Source organism: Medicago truncatula, chromosome 1, assembly GCF_003473485.1.
Source record: "Medicago truncatula cultivar Jemalong A17 chromosome 1, MtrunA17r5.0-ANR, whole genome shotgun sequence".
Lineage (NCBI taxonomy): Eukaryota > Viridiplantae > Streptophyta > Magnoliopsida > Fabales > Fabaceae > Medicago > Medicago truncatula.
The window spans coordinates 25,664,997-25,676,359 of NC_053042.1; the positions used below are offsets into that span (position 1 = coordinate 25,664,997).

At 37.3% G+C, this 11,363-nt stretch overlaps 1 non-coding gene across 1 annotated transcript; it reads left to right on the forward strand.

The window, feature by feature from the left end:
- Positions 1-6,575: 6,575 nt before the first annotated feature.
- Positions 6,576-6,682, forward strand: LOC120577957 (small nucleolar RNA R71). Its single transcript, XR_005643933.1, has one exon. It is a non-coding gene; the product is annotated as a small nucleolar RNA R71 (small nucleolar RNA).
- The last annotated feature ends 4,681 nt before the right edge of the window (positions 6,683-11,363 follow it).

Here is an 11,363-nt window from a genome sequence, read left to right on the forward strand (position 1 = left end):
GGAACTTCTACGGTACACCTTACAAATTGAGGTGTACCGGTACTCATGTAGCACCCCGTTTTTCCAAGATAAAAATTTCATAAAGATAATCAGAGTAATTCACATATAAATGGATGCTACACTTCTAAAAGATCATACATGGAATATAATTAACTAATTTTCCTACAAAGTTCAATCAACATAAATATTCAAAACTTCGCAGCGGAATTTATTTCAACTTCTAAAAATAGTAGTCTTTGGCACGAAGGCCTCTTCGTAAATGTCACATAAAAATCCAATCTAAAAACATAGTCATAAACTTCATTAAGAAATACGTAAGGAATAGAAAGCAACAACAAAATTCTCACCCCGTTACGTATCAGAGCACCTAAGACACACGAGAGAGAAACCTCACACGACATCAACTATTCTTGGTTACCTGCAAGTTACCCATGGTGGGAAACATAGAAGGGGTGAGATTTCACAAATAATAATATTAAGCATATAATTCATCAATTACATTTAACAACTTAAACTTCATCACTTAGCAATAATAATACTTCATGTAATACTTCATTAAATCATCAATCAACTTCTAATCATCATTAACATCATATATAACAATATAATCATCACATCATAAACATCATCTTATAACAACATAAACATCATATTCATCACATATAACAATATCATAACTGATGAGATAAAACCGCAAGTGCACGGTCTTACCGAAGTAGTATAAAAGAGTATCGTTCCGACAGGGAGTAGTTCAATTTAATTAACCTTTAGAGATGATTAGAAGAGAGAAGAGAATTGTAAGTTGAGGGTTTTCAAGCGTTTGAAAGATAATAATAAAAGGAGCCTTGGGATCGTTGGTTTCATCTAAATAACAAGTCCTTCTCAAACCAAAGCTATAAGCTTATAATGTTATGTTTAGACCTAATTTCTCAAGACAGTTTCTCTTATGTTCCTCTAGCAACCAAGCCTATTTCGCTGACTTGATTACTATTAGATTTTGGTTCCTCTAACAACCAAGCCTATTTCGCTGACTTGATTGTTATTAGTTCCCTTGAAGATCGAAACTATATGTCTCAAAGATTGCAAAGCCTATTTCGCTGACTTTGCAATCCTTGTCTGAATTCACTTGTTCGAATATCAAAGCTCCACTTTCGTTTTATGAATTGATATTTGGAATAATGGATAAACAATTATCAAACCCTCCACTTTCGTTTCCACAGTTTGATAATGGTTGATCCATGTTAAAGCGGTGAATTCAGATAAGAAATTAGGGTTACATAAGATTAAGGCTTAGAGCTTGGTCTGATTAGGATTATGTCATTTACACTTATCCAACAATCCCAAGACAAGGAGAAGTCTACTCACTCATGTTCATCGTAGACATGGGGGAGAAGAGAGAAAGCATGAAAGTAAATGACAAGAAAATAAAGGGGAAAGAAAAGAACTTTAATTAGAAAAGCAATTGTCACTTATTGTATTCCAAGTAAAGATGAATATTTGTGATGGATGGCTACTCTATTTATAGCATTCAATCAACTTAAAATCTAAGCTATTACATTTGGGCTAAAAATAGAGTAGCTTAAAATCTAAGCAAAAGCAGCAAAAGCGACTCTGGAGGGTGGCACGGCCGTGCCAAGGCTAGCACAGGCCGTGCCAAGCTTCTGACTTGGGGGAGACATATTTTTGTCTCTCAATCTTCATATTTTTGCATCCAATCGGCTCCAACTCCCTTTCTTTTGCTCCAAGACTCAATCCATCCAATATTCTTTCCTGAAATATAATAAAATGCAATTTAAAGTAAACTATCCTAAAAAGGAAATAATACTAATATAAAATCAAATAAAATCTAAATAAAACTAAACTAAAAAGCATATTAAAATAGTCAATAAATGACTCATCAAACTCCCCCACACTTGAATCTTTGCTTGTCCTCAAGCAAAAGGCATAAACATAGTAGCACAAACAATTTTATCAAATGACAATTCAATTAAAGCACATGTCTCCTCAAGGGCTTAAATCCCAAATGTACACTAATCACAAACTCAAGCATTTCTTGTAATTTTTATTCAACCCAACGATCAAGTTTCAAGTGAGTGTGTGTGTGAAGTCCAACCCTTTTCTTGCTCCTGTATAAGATAGGCATTATGAGGAAACATGGTCTAATCCTAGCACTAAACCAACCAAGAAAGATTCCTTCTATAATTCATATAAGAGAGATGGGAGTATTTGAGAATCTTTGTTCTTTGCCATTTGCACATTTAAGTTCTTTATTTAAGGAACAACATCTTCACGTAGGAAGTCGGAGGGCCTACCCCCTTCCCCAATCTAGATTTCAATGGTATCCCTTAAAACATCATCTTCACATAGGAAGTCGGAGGGCCTACCCCCTTCCCCAATCTAGATTCAATGATGCTTTTTAAAGTTTTTCCTCAAGATAACAATCATCTTCACGTAGGAAGTCGAAGGGCCTACCTCCTTCCCCAATCTAGATTCAATGATGAGATCTTGGAATTTATTTGGCTTTTTGGCTTTTTATGAGCTCCCTTATATTAACTTATACTACTGGCACTTTGAGAATCTTTAAAGGTTAATGCACCACTAAGATTAAAACGCATTTCCTTAAAATACCTATTCATACATTTACTCAAGGGAAGCAACTCTGTGTTTTTCTCATTGGAGAATTTTATTCACTTTAAAACAAGATGTGGGTATATCAAGAAGACTTAAAACACAAGAGTTTGCTTTCATGTACAAGAATCAATCAAATAAGAGGAGACAATGAAAATTTTGTGTCATGATATTTTCAATAAAAATTAGCTACTTAACCATGCCTTTTACAATAAAACAAAACAAAAGAATAAAGTTCAAGGGAGTTTGGAAACACTACGACTAAAGACACTTTATTAGGCTCCCCCCACACTTAGGAGAAGCATTGTCCTCAATGATTCAAGATAAAAGAAAAATAAAAGAGAAGGAGAGGTAGAAGAGTGAGATAGAGATTGAAGAGATAAGGTGAAAAAGAGGAAGAGGAAAGCTCACATTTTTATTGAGGTCCATAGGGAGGGCCTTGGAGGTTGAAGTGTTGCATCATGTTTCGAAGCATTTGGCTATTTTCTTCGGATATGCGGTTGCCCCTTAGGACATCATTTCTTAGCCCGGACAATTCAACACCTTGCCTTTGTTGCTCGGTGCTTATCCTTTGTACCTCGGTTTGCATCCATGCCCATCTTTCATTGTTGTCGTTATGGTCATGGGGCTCCTCTGCATGGTGCATGTGTGCACCTTCTTCGTCACCTTGATTATGCTCTTCATGTACCTGTAATCCATCACCAACATACAACAAATTTTCCTCCACCTCGGGGTTAGTCCGAGATGGGTTAGGAAGTAGAAATAAAAGAGGTATGCGAAGTTGAAGTGCATAAGTCATGGGTGGGTGATTCTTAATGAAGTTCATAGCAACAAGGGTTTCAATATTAAGCCTATTGTTGCCCTCAATTGGTTTTATCCCATCTTCCTCACCCACTCCAAACTTCCTAGCGATGAAGGTAATGATACCACCGACTACTATCTCAGCTCTATTATCAGGTCTAGCTCCTATGGAGGAAAGGTAATCAAGTAGGTAGAAACAAGTATTAACGGGATTGTTACTAAGCATTGCCCAAAGCATAAAAAGTTCATCCGTCCTAGTTGTTCCTACCTCTTTTCTACCCCAAATGGTACAAGCCATGACTCTCTGGAGGTATCTAAGTACTGGGTTGTGAATGTTACTAGCCTTATTGTTGCGAGGATTATATTGCCTTAACCCGTTAATGCGTTTCCAAAAGAGAGTGGGGTCATAGTTTTCCGACTTTAAATTTGGATTCCAAGAGTCATGGATGAACCCCGCATTTGCGAAGTCCATCTCTAAACAGAAATTTTCAAGAGACATCTCATAATCCATATTCAAAAGTCGGAAAGAGACTCTATGGTCGGGGTTGTCAAAATTCACTTTATCCTTCGTAAATTCAATAGAACTTAAGAATTCATAAGTGAAATTTTCGAAACCTTTCATAGGTCTAAGCATATCAACCCATCCTAAATTTCCTAGTAAGCTAAACACATTATCCCTTAGTCCTAGCACACTCAAAGTATAAGGATCTGGATATCGACAAGGATGCAAAGGTTTAGAGAGAAGAATTTTATACCTGTCCCTTTGCTTGGTGTCCTTGAAGATTATGCCATGATTCTTGGCTTGCGTTTTCTTCTTTGATTGTGGTCCTCCGGAAGAGCTTGCTCCACCTTTCCTAGATAACATTATCCTTAACCTTGGTTGACCTTTTGTTTTTTGGGTGAAAAAGGTTGGTTGGGTTATGGGGTTGGGGTTTGAGTAAGTGTTAGCAGTTGGGTTGGGTAAATTGGTGAAGAATTTGTGGGTTTCTTAGTGGGTTGAAAGGGGGCTACGAATTTGATGATTTTTGGTTGGGATGGAGGAAAGTTGTTTTTGATGGAAGGGTTATGATTGAAATGTGGATTGTGGTTGATGGGGTGAAGAAATTTTGAGAATTGGTGAGGTTTTGAGGGAGATATGGAGTGTGCAAGGTTTTGTGGTTATGGAGGTTTTAGATAAAAAATGGGAGGATGAGAGATGTGAGTGGTTGAGAATGGGGGATGAATAAGATGAAAAGTTAGATAAAACTAAACATGGGATCGGGCACGGCCGTGCCAACCTTAGCACGGGCCGTGCCAACTTTCTGGATTGTGGGTTAGTTTTGGGAAGCAAGGTCTAGCACTGCCGTGCCAGTGTGGGCACGGGCCGTGCCAAGGTTCTGGATGGATTAGCTTCAAAAATTTTCTTTTTCTCGAATCATACTTGGACAGTTGCCTACAAAAACAAAACAACAAAACAAAAGCAGTTAAATGCGTGGGTTGCCTCCCACGAAGCGCTTCTTTATAGTCATTAGCTTGACGTTATAAGAAAGTATCCTTAGAAGGGATCAAAGAGGTCATATTGTGTAGATGGCGCTAATGAGCGTTCTTTCACATCATGACCTTTAATCACATTACAAGAATAGAGGGCGGGATCTTTCATATAATTCTCCAACTCAAACCCTATCAACTCATCACTCACTTGAAAAACAATCCTACCATTCTGAACATCTACTATAACACCCGCAGTGGCGAGAAAGGGTCGTCCTAAGATTATAGGGCACTCATTGTCCTCATCTATGTCAAGCACCATGAAATCAGTTGGGATGTCTATCCCTTCTATTTTAACGTGGATGTCCTCGACATATCCGACAGGTTGGAAATCAGAACGATCGGCTAACTTCAATGTTGTTTCGGTAGGCTTTAACTCGCCCAACCCCAACCTTGTAAAGAGGGGTAAGGGCAACAAACTAACACTTGCTCCTAAATCGCATAAGGCTCGGTTTAAGGTTTCATTCCCTATCATACAAGGGATGGCAAAACTTCCTGGATCTCTAAGCTTTGTAGGTGGCTTCTTGATGATTGCACTATTTTCCCTTGTCAAAGCTATTGTTTCATTATGATCTTTAGCCTTTTTCTTTGAAAAAATTTCTTTTAAAAACTTGGCGTATAGAGGCATACGAGACAAAGCTTCAGCATAGGGAATCTTAATGCAAATCTTTTGAAGTATGTTTAAGAATTTAGTGAATTGAGCCTCCAAGTTGAGCTTAGTAAGCCTTAATGGTGTAAGGGCTTTGTTCTTATCAAGCGGTTTCTCACTTTTTATCACACCTTTCTTACCTAGACACCTAACACTCTCCCTCTTGACACTTTTGGCTTTAGTAACGGTCTCTTCTAGCTTACTACCCCCAAGAAAAATAACGTTGACATGAGCTTTGGGGTATGTTTCAGGTTGACCAGGAAAGACTCCTGGTGTTTGAGAAGAGGTGGCCACTTGGGAGATTTGGGTCTCAAGCATTTTGGTGTGTGTGGCGATAGAATCAACCTTGGTATTGAGTTTGGAGAGAGAGTCGTTCAGAAATCCTGTTTGGTTTTTCAGTTCTTGAAGTTGTTTGTTTTGATTCAACATGCAATTTTCCAGCAAAATCTCCAAACTTGATTTCTGAGCCACTCTCTGATTGTTTGTATAGCCAGGTGGTGCTGTTTGTCCATAGGAACCTTGAGGATTTTTGTAAAAATTTTGATTTGGCCTCGTTCCTTGGTTATATTGAGTGTAATTCAGTTGCTCAATATTGGCAGCACTACCTAACTGACAATCAACACCGATATGACCGGATATACCACAGATTTCACAAGGAGGGGATGCAGAAGAAGGTGTGACAGCATTAACATTAAGTTTTTCAAATTTTTGGGTTAATGCCTCAACCTTAGCAGCAATGTGGTTATATTCAGAGACTTCGTATATACCTGCCTCTTTCTTAGAGGGAGTAGGAGTGGTGACGGCTCTCTCGTTGGTCAATTGATAGTGATTTTGAGCCATGTCTTCAATCAAGGCATAAGCCTCCGTATAGTTTTTGTTCATTAGAGCTCCACCTGCAGCTGCATCAACAGACATCTGAGTGGTATATGACAAGCCATTATAAAACGTGTGGACTATAAGCCACTTCTTTAGGCCATGGTGGGGACAAAGTCTAAGCATTTCCTTGAAACGCTCCCACGCCTCATAGAGAGACTCCCCATCTTTTTGATTGAAACGCGTGATTTGATCTCTAAGCTTAGTGGTTTTAGATGGGGGGGAAAATCGGGCAAGGAATGCTCGCCTCATATCGTCCCATGAAGTGATGGAACCGACTTCTAGGGAATAGAACCAAGCGCTAGCTCTATCCCTTAAGGAAAAGGGAAAGAGATGAAGTCTTACGGCTTCTTGGTTCTCTTTTATGGTGCCACTGAGTCTTAGGAAGGAAGAAATATGGAGATTTGGATCCTCAGTGGGTGATCCAGAAAACTGATTTTGCTGCACCAAATTGAGTAGTGCAGGCTTGATTTCGAAGTTATTACCCGCAACCGTTGGGTACACGATAATAGCTTGTGGCTCTTCCGTTGAAGGAGTAGCATACTCTTTGAGAGTGCGTTCAGCCATAGTAGTATTATTTTGTGCCTCTCTCTTTTTCTTATGCAAAAACCTTTCGATCTCAGGAATAAATTCTCCGAGACTTTTACTTCTTCGCATAAGAAACCGAGAACCCAAGCAGTTAGTGGTAATACAAAAGAAAGAAGTAGAAGAAAAGAGGAAGAGAAGAGAGTTCTAATCACAAAGAAAGAGTTAATCAAATTAGTTTACTCCCCGGCAGCGGCGCCAAAAACTTGATGAGATAAAACCGCAAGTGCACGGTCATACCGAAGTAGTATAAAAGAGTATCGTTCCGACAGGGAGTAGTTCAATTTAATTAACCTTTAGAGATGATTAGAAGAGAGAAGAGAATTGTAAGTTGGGGGTTTTCAAGCGTTTGAAAGATAATAATAAAAGGAGCCTTGAGATCGTTGGTTTCATCTAAATAACAAGTCCTTCTCAAACCAAAGCTATAAGCTTATAATGTTATGTTTAGACCTAATTTCTCAAGACAGTTTCTCTTAAGTTCCTCTAGCAACCAAGCCTATTTCGCTGACTTGATTACTATTAGATTTTGGTTCCTCTAACAACCAAGCCTATTTCGCTGACTTGATTGTTATTAGTTCCCTTGAAGATCGAAACTATATGTCTCAAAGATTGCAAAGCCTATTTCGCTGACTTTGCAATCCTTGTCTGAATTCACTTGTTCGAATATCAAAGCTCCACTTTCGTTTTATGAATTGATATTTGGAATAATGGATAAACAATTATCAAACCCTCCACTTTCGTTTCCACAGTTTGATAATGGTTGATCCATGTTAAAGCGGTGAATTCGGATAAGAAATTAGGGTTACATAAGATTAAGGCTTAGAGCTTGGTCTGATTAAGATTATGTCATTTAGACTTATCCAACAATCCCAAGACAAGGAGAAGTCTACTCACTCATGTTCATCGTAGACATGGGGGAGAAGAGAGAAAGCATGAAAGTAAATGACAAGAAAATAAAGGGGAAAGAAAAGAACTTTAATTAGAAAAACAATTGTCACTTATTGTATTCCAAGTAAAGATGAATATTTGTGATGGATGGCTACTATATTTATAGCATTCAATCGACTTAAAATCTAAGCTATTACATTTGGGCTAAAAATAGAGTAGCTTAAAATCTAAGCAAAAGCAGCAAAAGCGACTCTGGAGGGTGGCACGGCCGTGCCAAGGCTAGCACGGGCCGTGCCAAGCTTCTGACTTGGGGGAGACATATTTTTGTCTCTCAATCTTCATATTTTTGCATCCAATCGGCTCCAACTCCCTTTCTTTTGCTCCAAGACTCAATCCATCCAATATTCTTTCCTGAAATATAATAAAATGTAATTTAAAGTAAACTATCCTAAAAAGGAAATAATACTAATTTAAAATCAAATAAAATCTAAATAAAACTAAACTAAAAAGCATATTAAAATAGTCAATAAATGACTCATCAATAACATCATCATAATCAACATTATATCAATATCATAAACAATATCATAATCAATTTTCATAAGCATCATAACAACATAATCATCACATCGTAAACATCATCATAATCAATACAAACAACATAACAATGTCATAATCATAATTATTCATAAGTACTTCATTAACAACACATGGATAGAAGACAACTCAACAACAACTTAACAACTCATGGATGATAATACATCAACAACTTAACAACTCATGGATGATAATTCATCAACAACGACTTTGACTCGACAATGCAACTTCAACTCGATTATTCAACTTAGACCTCTTATATGCATGTGGTACCAATACAGGGCATCAAGTCCCAATCGCTATTTGAATATTATTATACTTTCGGAGCATCAAGCCCCAATCGCTATTTGAGTATTATTATACTTCCGGAGCATCAAGCCTCAATCGCTATTTGAGTATTATTATATTTCCGGAGCATCAAGCCCCAATCGCTGAATGCTAATGCATGTACTCGACCTCTTAAACATCTTAATTCAACGACCTCTTAAATAGTCCAATAATTTGGTACATCATCATCAACATCTTAATCAACTTAGACCGACTTATGCAGCTTAGTTAAATAACAACAGCAACACAGCAGAATACAAAAACAGCATGACAAAATAATATCAAATGCAAGTCAACAACGTCTCAATTATTCACATGTAATTCAAGTAATGCATATATAATTATATCACAATATAACAACATCAAATGGTAATCAACATCTTAAAACATCATATATACATATAACCAATGTAATTAAAACCGGACCGGCCGGTCGAACCGGGTAAACCGGGAACCGGACCTGCATCCGGTCCGGAGAGACATAAAAACCGGATGGTCTCAAAACCGGAAAACAAATCGGAAAACCGGCAAAAAACCGAAAAAACCGCCGGTTCATCAGGTTTTGCAGGTGGAACCGTGATTTGTGATTTCAGAATAAAATAGATCTAGCTTGGGAATCAGTCGAATCCAGTAAAATAGAAGGAAAGAAAAAAAAAGGTGCAACTATCCTTCATAGTAAAACAGAGAAAGAGAAGAATAGGAGAATTGGAGGGATGCATCAAGAAGGAAGAAGAACAAGCATAAAATGAAGATGAAACATTTAGTATGATAGAGATTTGAGATAGCTTATTAGTGTGGCGGCTGTTGTTTACAAACTTAGGGTTATTGCTATAACTTAGAACTTTTAGTGGGCTTGGGTAAAAAAAAACCTGGGCTTGGACAAAGAAATATAAAAAGAAAAGAAAATTACTAAAAAAAGCATGTCATTTTAGCCAATTAAATATTAAACGTGAGAAATTATTCACATTCTAAAGCTACTTAATACTTTTTATATAATTTAAATTATTGAGAATTGTTGTTCCCACATTTGGTTTGGCTGTGCCACACGAGTAAATTACCTAAATGCCCTTCGGCAGTTAACTGCCGAAGTTTTTAGTAAACCGGCGGCAGCTTACTACCGAGGATTTCCTCGGCAGTTAACTGTCGAGGAAAACTGAACATAACCAGAACGCAGAAACTCAGTTTTCTAGTATTGCTTCATTCTTCAAAATTCTTCCAAACCATCCAACTTCTCCAAATTCGATTTTTCAGCAAAATCAAGTGCATCATCTCCATTTAATCACAAGTAAGTATCTTGACTCATTTTTAATCATAATGTTAGTTTGGGTAGGTTTTTTTTTATTTTAAAAATGGTAGTTTTCATGTGGTTAGGGTTGATGTAGGAATTGAATTTTTTATGAGTGCATGTAGTTTATAATTGAATGTAGTTGGTTTAATTGATGATTGAATGATGTTAGGGTATAATGTGGTTTTGAATGGTGGCAAAAGAACACATTTTGAGTATGTTTGATACTTTGCACACAAAGTGTTTGATAAAATGTGTCAATGACAATTTTATTGATTATTTAGTTAGTTTAGGTATTGGATACAATTTTGATTGTAATTCGAAAAAGTGTATGTTGAATTAAGTTGAATGCATATTGAAAAAGTGTATATTGAATTAGGTTGAATGTGTATATTGAATTATGTTTAGTTTAGGTTGAATGTGTATGATAATGCATTTGATTTTTTACGTTTGAATGTTAATGATAATGTGTATGATAATGTTTAGGTTCAATCAATGTCTTTATTTTGGTAAAGTGGTTTAATGTGAAAGTGGTTATGTTTAGGTTATGTTTAGGTTGAATGTGAAAGTCTAGGTTTTGTTTAGGTTTAGTGTTTTTGATAAAGTGGTTGAATGATATTAATTTTTTATTTTTATTTTTTGTAGATATGGCCGATCAGGACCCCATTGATCCATCGAAGATGATTGGTGGTAGGCGTGTCATGACTCAGAGCCACCGCAGGGAGAGGTAGAGCGGCCACATCCCAAAGAGGGGTAGAGGTCGGGTGGGAGATGGCTCAGGAAGCTCTCAGGCTACACAGCCTGAGGAGTCACAGGTTGTTGACCCGTCACAGCCTATTGACCAGACTGGGGTGGAGTACCTGAACTATCAGGATCAGGTACAGCATGATGTGACGGATGGTGGATATGACCAGGATCATATACCACAGCAGCAGGATGCAGGAGGCGAGGATGACATTGCAGCAGCTGCTGCACCGGAGGTGTTACCTATGGACCCTCCATTTCCTGGTGGACCGGCTGAATTGTCATTGCTCCACTCTTATGCCGATCATGTGGCGTTGCCACTCTGGTATAATTCAAATAATGTAAGTGTATTTTTTTAAAATGTTTTTTCTTTATGTTAAAATATTTTCTTTAATTTAAATGTGTGTTTGTTTAATTATTATATTCAGTTTTATATGTGTTTTTTTTTAATTATATTTT